Here is a 12139-nt window from a genome sequence, read left to right on the forward strand (position 1 = left end):
AAGGGGGCCCCGTTCCCACCCCATTCCAAGCAGTGCCAACGAAACCCGCGAAGGAGCGCGGAGTCGGGGCGCCGCGACATTTGCAGCTCATCACAAGACACGGGTAGGATCCACCCGGTCTCGCGGCCCACAGGCCCCGTCTGCCCCCTTGTCTTTGAGGGTGGCCCTTTTCTTTTGCTTTTGAGGAAATATGTTGTCGGCGCCGTCTGTAAAGTAAAACTGTGTAAGTGTTGCCGTGTGCTCGCGTCATCGGTATTAGATCTGCATTGTTGTGTTTCTTTTGTAGCATCTGCTTTTGGTCCATAATTGTTGTAATTGTATATGTGTGCTCTCCGTGTGTCGCGGAATAAATGTGCATTATGTTGAACTGGTTTTCCCGTTTCGCTTCGTCTTTTCTTTAATTGAATCTCCATCTTGCTTCACGTAAAGGGTTGGTAGTGGGCTTAATACGCCCGATAATTAATCGGAACCGTCGAGGCCGACGATAATACCGCTCGGTTATCCCGATAGTACGGAACGGGTCGCTTAAGTGGCCTGTGTCCGGAGTCGACCTGCGGCGAGGTGCGATCGCCCGGTCTACCCTCCGTGTGGGTACTTAGGTAGGTCGAATTTGGCGAACAACCCTATCCCACGCGGGGGGCCGATTGGCACGATCGTGGTGAGGCCGAAAGGCCCACCCATGAGTCGCTCCCGGCGTTAGTCCGAGAGGGTCACGACAGAATTGTCCGTCCGGTGGGCGACGTGCCGCGATTCGAGTTACGTGGCCGTTCGCACGCCGGAGGGCGCGAATTCGCAACAATATATATATATATATATATATATATATATATATATATATATATATATATATATATATATATATATATATATATATATATATATATATATATCTCTTCTTGTCTTGCACCCTCAGCAAAATATATATTAGTATTAATCCTCTTCATCCCCTGTGGGACAGAAGGTGAAAACAATCTCCATTCACTTAGCCCTGTCATGTGCGAAATGTTATGCCATGCTCCAGGTGAGATCCATTTTATTGAGCTCTGTCAACACAGTCCTACGCCAAGTGATCTTTGGCCTTCCAGGTTTTCTCTTGCCAGCTGGTGTCCATTGTAGGGCAACTTTATGAATATGATCTTGATCCATTCTTAGTGCATGCCCTAGTCATCAAATGCAACAACACTGAAGCTCTTGAACAATGCTCTTGCAACCAGTTCTTGCATGCAGATCTTTATTTGATATTTTGTTCGGTCAGAAGATCTGACATATTTTCCGAAGGCATCCATTTTGAAAGGACTCAATATTATTCATATCAGTGTTGATGACACGCCAACATTCTGATCTTTGTTTTCAAGCCATACTGGTTTGACTTGCATGTGGGACACAGTCGGGAGGATACACGGCGGGCCTTTCCATTTCTTGTCTTGATGTCTTTTTTGGTCCCATCGTGTTTGTTGATTTGGATTACCTGGGTACGTCAAATCTTCTACATATTCGAGCAGTTGACCATTCACTGTAGTTGGTTCAATTGGAGCAGTATTGATGGATGTCACCTTATTGTGGTTGGACTGATATAAAACGTGTCTATTTGGCATAGCTGTCCACTATGTCAGTTTTCTCTTGTAGTTCGATCTGCTTGTGGAAATAACAGCAGAGTAATCAGCAAAATCAAGGTCTTCTAAATGAGAAAGTGAAGTGCAACGAATCCCTCCGGGCTTTTCTGATGTGGTTTTTCTCATGACACAATTGATGGCGACAAGAAATAGAATGGGAGATAATGCACCCTTGTCTAACCTCAGACTACACAGGGAACTACTCAGAGATGGTATGGTCCAACTACTCAGAAATGGTCCAGGATGATGCTGCATTTGAAGCACCCATAAAACTTTCTTATCAGTGTGACAATTTTAAGAGGAATTCCATATACTGTACTCGTTGGATCTTCCATTATGTGTCATGATGCAAACTATCAAATGCCTGTTTGAAATCGATGAAGTTAATATAATGAACAGTCGGGGTATTTCATTCGAGACACTGTACGATTATGTTACACCAGTGTAAAGATATTATCAAAACAACTCCTTCCCTTCCTAAAACCGGCTTGTTCTTGGCTCAGCTTCATGTCTATGACTGTCTCAATCCTTAAAATATTTTTTTACACAATACCTTATGAGGGATAGATAACAGGGTAACCCCATGCCAATTGTCACAGTTTCGAGGATCACCTTTTTAGGTCGTTTGGCAATGAGGTCCAATTACCTGGTATAATCTCCTTTCTCCAAATTATATTAAAAGAGAGGAGTCAAAGCATTTCCTGCTATGTTAACATCAGTTTTCAGCATCTCTGCATGGATGGAGTCTACACTAAGGTCTGAGGCATTCTTCATCGCTTTGATGGCGGTTACGACCTCCGCTTTAGTTGGTGGACTGATGTCAATGTCAAGAACTTCTTCACTAGGTAGTGGGTTTGCTGGATCATTTGGCCGAGGATGGTTAAGCACTTCTTTAAAGTGTTCAACCCATCTTGCCACTTGTTTGTATTCTGATATTAAAACATTCACATTGATGTCTTTTCCAGGAGCAGTTTGTTTAAAATTGTTACCACAGAGCCGTTTGATGATCTTGAAGACAGTACTCATGTCACCCAGTATTGCAGCAAGATCAGCTTCCCAAGATAACTCCTGCAATAAGAGCCCCTTATCTTTTCTTGCACTCCTATTCATTTATTTATCCTTGATCTTATGGGCTTGTGTCTTGATCCTTGTGTCTGTTTGTGAAACGTTTGTGATTTGATCCTCAGCAACTTCTCCTTCAGCAGCCTTCTTTCCTTCACTAAGATGTACCAGGTGATAACCATTCTTATTATTTTGCTTTCCATAGTCTAAAACTTTCGATGCTATTTCACAATAGGTGTTCTTAATGTTCTTCCATTTCTGGTTTGATGTTGATGTGGCACAGGCATGATGGGCCGAATGGCCTCCTCCTGTGTCGAAATTCCTTGCGTGTATATATATATATATATATATATATATATATATATATATATATATATATATATATATATATATATATATATATATACATACATATATGTATATATACATATATGATGTCGTCACATTAAGTCGTCGACGACTTCTCGTCATATATCATCAGATTTCTCCAAACATCCCTATCATGCTCTGCTTCCTGAAGTTCTTGCAGAGACAGCTTGGTTGCAGCCTTTACCCCATCCATCCAGCACATGCAAGATCCCCTCCTTCTTCTTATTATTCCCTCAACCATACCCTGCAGCACGGTTGCTTTTATGGACAGCTTTTGTTTTTTGGACGGTCTATATGTGAGGAGGCAATTCATTTCATAAATGTGGGAATATAACAGAATACCACAAGCATCCTCACCCCAGCCCCAGACAACAACCTCCATCATCAACCCTACATGCTTCATTACCTTCCTTCTTATCACTTCCCAAATTTACACAAGGACACACAAGGAATTTTGGCGCAGGTGGAAGCGTGGTGGTGCTCGTATGGCAGCTTAGCTGCCAGGGTAGCTATCATTTATTGAAGCGCGACTGTGTCGCTGATGCAGTGCCCCTCTTCCAGTACACACACTGGATCTGGTACTCATTTCGCCGACCTCGGAAGGATGAGAGGCTGAGTCAACCTCGTGGTGTATTAATTCAGCGGCCGACAGGGCTTGAACCCAGGACCCTAGGATCCCAAGCCACCACCCTAACCACTACTCAGGACCCTAGGATCCCAAGCCACCACCCTAACAACTGAGCCAACATCAGGCAAGGTGGAAGCCATTCGGCCCATCGTGCCTGTGCCACATCAAGACCAAACAAATTTACATTAAAAAAAATGAAAAACGCAGTGTTTTTTGGTCCAAGCTAACCCTAACTTATTTCACTTCTCCACAATTCTTCAACGCTCCCCGATGTTTTTTTTTAAATTTAGTATCCCATCCCAACGCACGACTGCAGATCCCCCAAGGTACAAAATCAATAGATGGCATCCAAGCAAAATTACAAGTTGGTCATTTTTCAAATTGACGCCCAATCAGCGAAATGTGCTCGAGGACGCGTTCAACGAACGACATGAGCATTTAATGTTCCATTTCGCTCATTCGTAGCTCACAAACTACCGATTGTGACGTTCACCGATACCGTCGTGGGACAACGCACGTGCTCACCTGCCACGTGACGAGCAATGACCCTCGACTCTTCCAGGTCGGCTTCCTCCACGCAGTGGCAGCACAGCTGACCCATGATGCACCGGCGGGTAGTCCAATGGCCGAGCAAGCACCCGCTGCCCCCTCCTGTTGGGCAACTCACATCGAACGCCCCCGATGAACAGTCCGGAGCGCAGCAAGCAGGGCGTGGCGGCGACGATCGGCAACGTTGGCGCGATGGACCTTCATGTCGTGATGATCTCGCTGTGGACCGAGTTGTCGAGTCGAACGGATCACATTTTACTTCCTACCAGTCATGTCCTGGAATCACCCTCGGACTTCCCTCGAATTCGCACCGCACCTTCTCTCATTTGGACACGCCATCCGCTCGACCCGTCCTCCCTTCGCGATTAACGACACGAAACACTGCTTTGGACTTTCTGAAAAGTGAACCTTCCCTTCCCCGATCGGGGCACTCATTCGGTTACGGTGTTCGCTAAGATGTCCGAGTAGCGCCGCACGTCGCTACCCCCGCAGCTCGGACGATATCCACGAAGGTGAAACCCTGCACCATGTCCGTGACGAGCCCCCACTGTGCGTCCGACGCTGCGTGCTTGTCGAGTGGTGGTTCGAGAGCACGTTCATCACGTCCTGAGGCACAGCTCGCTTTTCCCTCCATCCTCCCCTCTCCCCTCCCCGCCGCCCTCTCCTCGCACAGACCCACGTGGCGCAATCACCCGGTGTGCAGCGTCTGCTCTGGATTTTCAGGGAAACTCCCAAATGACGTCATTGTCACACAAAAAAACCACGCACTAATTGGTCTCGGGGGTGCTCCGTGGAAGGATTCCGACTCGTGTGCATGGAAAGCACTCCATCATGTAAACCATTTGATTCTGCAGGAAGAGTGTGGATAGTATCGGGGATACGGGACATGAAATGGCCAAAGAAGGTCTAGTACCTGAAGGGGAGATTGTTTGTCTCTCTCTCTCACATCCGTTTACCGTCCGTGGGGAATGTCGAAGAGCCTCGTCCTCGCTCCCCCACCAGGAAAGGGAAACCTCCTCGCTATTATGGACCGTTCTCGAGGTAACGGTGTCCCACTTTTCCAACAAAGATGACAAAATTAAAATTCACTGTAATACATGCTATGCTCGATGCTCCCCGAGGATTTTCCCATCGATTCCAGCATTCACTGGTAAAGCAAGTCCAAATATCAGGGATTCATTCTCCTGGTTGAGAAACGTTGTTTTGGATCCTCGAATTCCTCCCTCTCCCCCCTTTTCCCCCATTTAATATGCACCACGTATTCAGGGTTCAACACCCCCCAACCAACCCCGGGCCATCCATAAGCGTACGTAATAAGTAGATGTCCCCTTTCATGAGTGCGGGATAACATCAAATGAAGGGTTCTTTACGACGATGCAGCGAAAGTGAAAAGGCCACTTGACACAACGTGCCTGTGTTGCACCCACGACAGCCATCCCGGAGAGACAAGGCACATCAAAGGTCGTGACCCCGAGACAAACGTAAGAAGGCTTAAAGCCGATTCCCTGTTGGACGACGTTAATCCGGGTGTTCCCGTCTGCACGCACCGGTGTCGGTGGCCGTTGAAGACACCGCCGTCCCATGGTGCGTCTTTCGTGAAAAGTAGGCGAACCATCACCGGCATCTTGAACAAATTACATCCCTGACTACCGCTGGGAAAGCAAAGGCAAAAAAAGACCCAGTGTGATCCTTACCGTGAGGTTTGCTTTAGCAGAATCGACCCAGCATGCTGGCGGTGGGGCCACAACATCAGAGACAGAATGTTATGTTGCACACAACGCCCCCCCCCCCACGCAACTCTATATCATCCCCGCACGTTTTGTGTCCTTCCACCAAGAATACCTCCGTGACACGGCTTCAGGACCTATTTGTGGGAGCGAGGATGGACAGCTTGATGCCTTTTGTCCATGGAATTGTCACCATGTAGCATACACAGCATGCTAAAGGGAAGTAACCAAACCGCTGATCGAACCGTCATCCAAGAAATTCCAATTAAATGCGAAATTGATTTCAAATTGCTTGTTGTATTTCAGTGGGAAACTCAAATGGGAATATCATATCGAGGCGGGGAAATTTGGGTTCTGATGACAATCGGTTGGATGATGCTCCGTGGCTGTCACACGTACCAGGTGAGTACTGGCACCTCGATTTACACGTGCTCGTTGCATCATTTCTGTGGATGCGGTTTTGCTGTTTGCCTGGTGTTGGTTTAATGATTTAAGGGTTTGGGATACAAAGGTTCTGAGTTCAAATCCCGATCGGCTGTTGAATTAACACCAGGTGGGGTTGACTCTGCCTGTCATCCTTCTCCGTGGTTGGCAAAATGAGTGCCAGCTTGCTGAGGATGATTGAGCCATTCGAGTATCCTGTCGGAGTGGCGACCCATCCGGGATTGTGCCCAATAGCCAAGGAGACTGCTTCGGCAGCACCGACGCTCTGTACAGAGTGTATGGTCCTGATGGAATGGTTTTTGCTGTTGATGCATTAATGGCTAAATGTAAAGGCTGGTGTTGGCTTCGCGGCGAGGGTGCCTGGCTTGGGAAAATAATGACATTGAAGACAATGTGGAAGTTGGCGCTACAGGTGGAAAAAATAGAAACAAATGAGTAGAGGTGAGCAGTGATCCTGGATTTAGGTAGTGTCACCAGAAGGGATTTAATGATAGATTGTGTGAGCCCTGAAGAAACCTGGGGGGAGGGTGACAAAGCATGGAAAGAGCAGAGAGACCACCGACCTATCTACGATGGTGAGGTGATGGACCCATTGGCTCGGCTTCGTCGCGAGAGATTTCAATGATCTTGAAAGCCTAGCCTTCTAAGACGTCGAGCTGAGGATGATATGAGGATGCAGAGCCAGCCCAGAGGGGAGAGTAGTACTCCATCAAGCTGCTGATGAAGGACTTGTACGTGAATAGTTCAAGTGTGCCAAGGAAGGACTTTGTACGGCAGTCATTACTGTGAGACAAAAGCACCCTTGATTGGCGGTGCCTGTCTGAACACAATAAATATTAACTATTGACCTTTCACACCATGAGGCACAAAGGGCTGCCAAGGAAGTTTCATTTGGCTAAGGGGTACAATCCTGGACGGATCGCCGCTCCAACGCAGGATGCTCGAGTGGCTTATTATTACCCCAGTAAGCTGATACTCATTTTGACAACCTCAGAAGGATGACAGGTGGGTCAACCCACCTGCTGTTATTTCAACGGAACAACAGGGGCTCAAACTTCAGACCCTAAGCTCTTAAGCCAGCCATCTTAGCCATTAAAAGCCAACACCAGGCTTGTCTGAACATAAGGCATCATATATTTGGCATGTTTGCAAATGTAGCGGCACTCTGACCTCTTCACCCCTCTCTACTCACCATATATGCACAGGCCAACTCCATCCCATCCTTGCATACGTAATAAATGGATGGGCCTAATTTAACAGCAGGATGTCACAGTTAAGTTCCTGTGTTCCTGTTGGTTCACGGGCACCAGCAGTGACCACTATTTTCGGTGTGTCTGTGTGTCTGTCTGTTTGTGACTCTCTCCAGAGCATAGCTCCGTGATGTTTAATGCGATCTTGATGAAACTTGGACACAAGCAAGATATCATGGTCTAGTTGTGTCTTTTTGTATGGGGGCATCCTACGCCCACTTGAACTTTTGATTTATTTTTATTTTTTTCTCGCAATTTCATTTCCGAGAAGCTGTGCGTAATGTCCATAAGTACAACATATAAAAAAAATCCGATTTGATTTGGTCAATTTTGACGGAAGAGAAAGGTTTTTACGGTAGGGCTTCCTCAAAAGCTTCCACTAACTCAATTGTACCTATCGTGGCATTGTTCAATAATGCCCGCGAACCATCGTCGCCTCCCGGCTTGTGATTTAAATAACTTTTTTTTTTACAGTTTTGACCAAGCTTCAAATACACCCAATTACATGAGGATTCGAATCTACAAGTGTCCAATTTTTGCTTTGAGTGCATCCACAGACACCATGAGTTTGTGATTGTTTTCCATGAATCTCTCAAAGCACACACAAAGAATAATTGAATAATTTAATAGTTTTCCAGACAATAATTCATGCATAAAACTTTTGGACAAGCCTTCTTGTATATAAATGGGTTTGAACAGACAAATGCCTGGCTGCAGGAAGTTTGGAACTAAATGATGTGTCCAGAAATTTGAAATATCCTGATTATGCATTCTCTTGCATGTGATTCATGACTGCTCTCAGCAGCGAGCCATCGAGCTGACAAGAGGCTCACAATAAATTCCGCTTCAGCAAAGCTTCATAATGACTGTGTGCAGGATAATGAAGCGATTGGACCTTGTGGACTCGAGGAAGTGAGGAATACAAATAAAGTGACGCACATACTTATCAAAGGAGTGCCAGTGTCATTTAGATTCAGAGTTTGATGAAGCACATTAGTTTTAATCTCTGCAGGGCATTCAAAAAGTATTCAGAACAATAAGATATTGTTGTGGATTTGGAAAACTTACCCCAAGGGGAGAGCATACATGGACACGTCGGTGACTCAAGGATTAGTTATTTCATTAGTCTTTGTATAGGTAGTCCTTGGTCCCTTGTCAAAGGGCTGTTTGGGGGGCGTGCGTTGGCTAGGCTGTGCTACGGCACATCACAGATCGTGAAACAAAAGAGAAGGACTCGTGAAAAGTTCGCGAGCAGGGACGAGAGAGCGCTCCTGAGCAGATGGCTCAGAAAGCAGAAAGGGAAGAAGCAAAAGTCAGAAAGCAGAAGAGAAGGTGGAAAGCAGACGCAGAAGGTTGACGAAAGCAGAAAGGAGAAACAAATAGGCCAAGCTCGCCTGAGCAGAAGAGTAAAAGACTGAGAAGGCTCATGAGGGAAGGAACAAAAACGTGTGAGGGAAAAAGCAAGGAAAGTTTCATGAGCAGTTGGTGTCAAGTTTCTGTATAAAAAGAACACTCCTTCCATGAGCGTCATCCTGCCCTCTCCATCCTGTCCGCCACGAAGGACGAGGAGGGTGAATGGCGGCACCTCATTGACGGGGGCCTGAGGAGAAAGAATCTGAAGCAGAGGAGGGTGAATCACACATCAAGCTCGCATGGGGCGCCAGAGAGGACTCACCTACTGGGTCTGGGCACGTCAGGGACACGGCTGCATGTCCCCATCACTTCACATCGCCACTTCCCATCTTCCGCATCCATTTTCCTCCGCATTGTCCTGTATATTTGTGTGAGGTGAGGGAAAGAAGGAAAGCTGCTTTCCTTTTCTCCATTCATTAATTTTATTAAAATTTTAAGTCCTTCATGTTTCATTCTTGGCACCTGAGTGAATGATGACAGTCTTTTCTTAAAGTAAGATTGAAGAAGAAAATGTGTAAGGGTTAAATCTGGTCCTGTGTGCCTTTTTGCTTTCTTGCTGATAAATCCTTGCTTGTAAATTATTGCTTGCTTGTGTGTTTGTAATAAATATTTGTTTGTTGCTATTTCCAATATGTTTTGATTGTCTTTTCCTTTATTAGTCTGATACCGTGCACAAGTAAGGTAAGACGGGACGTTCTACCCCAATAATTTGCTTTGTCAGCCAGCTCACACTCACTGCAACAATCGGCAGAAATCCAAGTGTGCACTGAGGGCACTGACCCAAATTAGCCGGCCATCCACAGGTAAGGTATCATGCAAAGTAGTGTAACGCTGCCCGGATTGGCCGTGCCAATCAGTTTTCATGGCTGCTTCGCAACCTGCCGGTGCACAGAGATATCTGTGCCCGGCGGCCTCAGGACCGGGCATTCGGGAGGGACACAAGTGCTTCTCCTTGTGGCAAGCCTCGAACCCCGGATCCAAGACTATCTCAATATATTGTCATGCCCAACGTTTTTTTTTTTCCCCTTCCTGGATCGAGAATACCTGCATACTGGGAGAAATAATCCTCAAACCTACCTCATTCACATTGAGATGTCTATATATATATTGTTACGGATTCGCGCCCGCCGGCGTGCTGACGGCCACGTAACTCGAATCGCGGCACGTCGCCCACCGGACGGACAATCCAGTCGTGACCCTCTCGGACTAACGCCGGGAACCAGTCATGGGTGGACCTTTCGGTCTCACCGCGATCGAGCCAATCAGCCCCCGCGTGGGATAGGGTTGCTCGCCAAATTCGACCTACCTAAGTACCCACGCGGAGGGTAGACCGGGCGATCGCACCTCGCCGCAGGTCGACTTCGGACACGGGCCACTTAAGCGACCCGTTCCGTACTATCGGGATAACCGAGCGGTGTTATCGTCGACCTCGACGGTTCGATTAATTATCGGGCGTATTCAGCCCACTACCAACCCTTTACGTGAAGCAAGATGAGGATTCAATGAAGGAAATGACGAAGCAAAGCGGGAAACAGTTCAACACAAAGCACATTTATTCGCGGCACACGGGAAGCACACATGTACAATTCCACCAAATGCACACAGAAAAGACACAATGCAATTTACACAAAAAGCAAATGTGAAAGCGAAAACACAATGCAGAGCTAATACCGACTACCGAGCACACGGCAACACTTATACAATTCTACTTCACAGACGGCGCCGACAACACATACCCAAAACCAAGGAAAAGAATACCCTCAAGGATGAGGCGGGCCTGAGGCCGAGACCGGGTCGCGCCTACCCGTCTGGTGATGAGACGCGGAGCGGCGATGGCGCCTCAACTCCGCGGGCCTCGCGGACAGTGTCTGGTAGGGGGTGGGAAAGGGGCCCCCTTGGTCGCACTGTCTCAGCGCGGGGGGAAACAGGAGGGGGTTGCTGATGCTCGGGGTATAGAGGATTTTTATTATCCCGCGACGAGCGTCTCCACCTCGGCCAGGTCGCGCTGTCGGCCTCCCTGGGGTGCAGCTCCCTGCACGACGCGAGCACCCCCTCGTCTGCCCTCGCCGCCTCTCCACAGCTCCGTCCCCTCCGTTCCGACTCCAACGCACACGACGACCAGCTCCTTCTTGCCAACTCCACCGCCCGCGAAGTCTTGACTCTCTGTTTCTGACTCTCCTACTCTCCTACTCTCCGCCTCTGGACTTTCCGGACTGACGAACACGGTCCTTTTATCAGCCCCGTAGCTTCGCCCTCTCATCTTTGACCCCCTCCCTTCGACCTTTCACCTTGCTCCCCATTGGCCCGAGAAAAAGTGGGCGTGAAGGCTTTTTGATCCATAAATTTGCATATATCGATCGCCCTGGGGGCGGGGCCAATTCGCCCCTCACTCACCGATTGGACGGCAAAAAGTGGGCGTGTGTCGTTTTTGATCCGTTTTTGAAGCACAAAATCCGTGATTTTGTACACGCTGTTCGGCGCGCGCCCTGCACGAGTCCAACACCGGTACCCACAGCGGGGCAAGAACGGTGGCGATGCGACGGTTGCGAGGTGTGACGGGAAGGTCGTGGCGGTTGTGGTGAAGCGGCGTTGTGGTTGGTGGTTGATGTTGTGGTTGTGGTGGTAATCATGGCGGTTGGTCCAAAATAAAGATAGCAAAAGAAAAACGGCTATCCTGAAGAGTCGCAGCACGCATAAATGACATGTATTCCCACTAGACAACGGGTTTGGGCCTAACTACACATGTACTTACCGAGATACCTCACCTAAGGGACCTGAATGGTGGTTTGCGAATTTGGTAACCACAACAATATATATATATATATATATATATATATATATATATATATATATATATATATATATATATATATATATATATATATATATATATTGTTGCGGATTCGCGCCCGCAGGCGTGCGAACGGCCACGTAACTCGAATCGCGGCACGTCGCCCACCGGACGGACAATCCAGTCGTGACCCTCTCGGACTAACGCCGGGAACCAGTCACGGGTGGACCTTTCGGTCTCACCGCGATCGTGCCAATCGGCCCCCGCGTGGGATAGGGTTGCTCGCCAAATTC

At 47.6% G+C, this 12139-nt stretch overlaps 1 long non-coding RNA gene across 1 annotated transcript in view; it reads right to left on the bottom strand.

Annotated features, from left to right (window-relative positions):
• LOC147012711 (uncharacterized) overlaps positions 1-4848 on the bottom strand; it is a 34153-nt gene extending 29305 nt beyond the window's left edge. The window contains exon 1 of the long non-coding RNA XR_015051040.1: positions 4198-4848. This is a non-coding gene — a long non-coding RNA (uncharacterized LOC147012711). The remainder of the gene's footprint in view (positions 1-4197) is intronic.
• Positions 4849-12139: the final 7291 nt, after the last annotated feature.

Source organism: Eptatretus burgeri, chromosome 14 (assembly GCF_056783735.1).
Source record: "Eptatretus burgeri isolate ZD-2024b chromosome 14, Ebu_testis_v1, whole genome shotgun sequence".
NCBI classification, from domain to species: domain Eukaryota; kingdom Metazoa; phylum Chordata; class Myxini; order Myxiniformes; family Myxinidae; genus Eptatretus; species Eptatretus burgeri.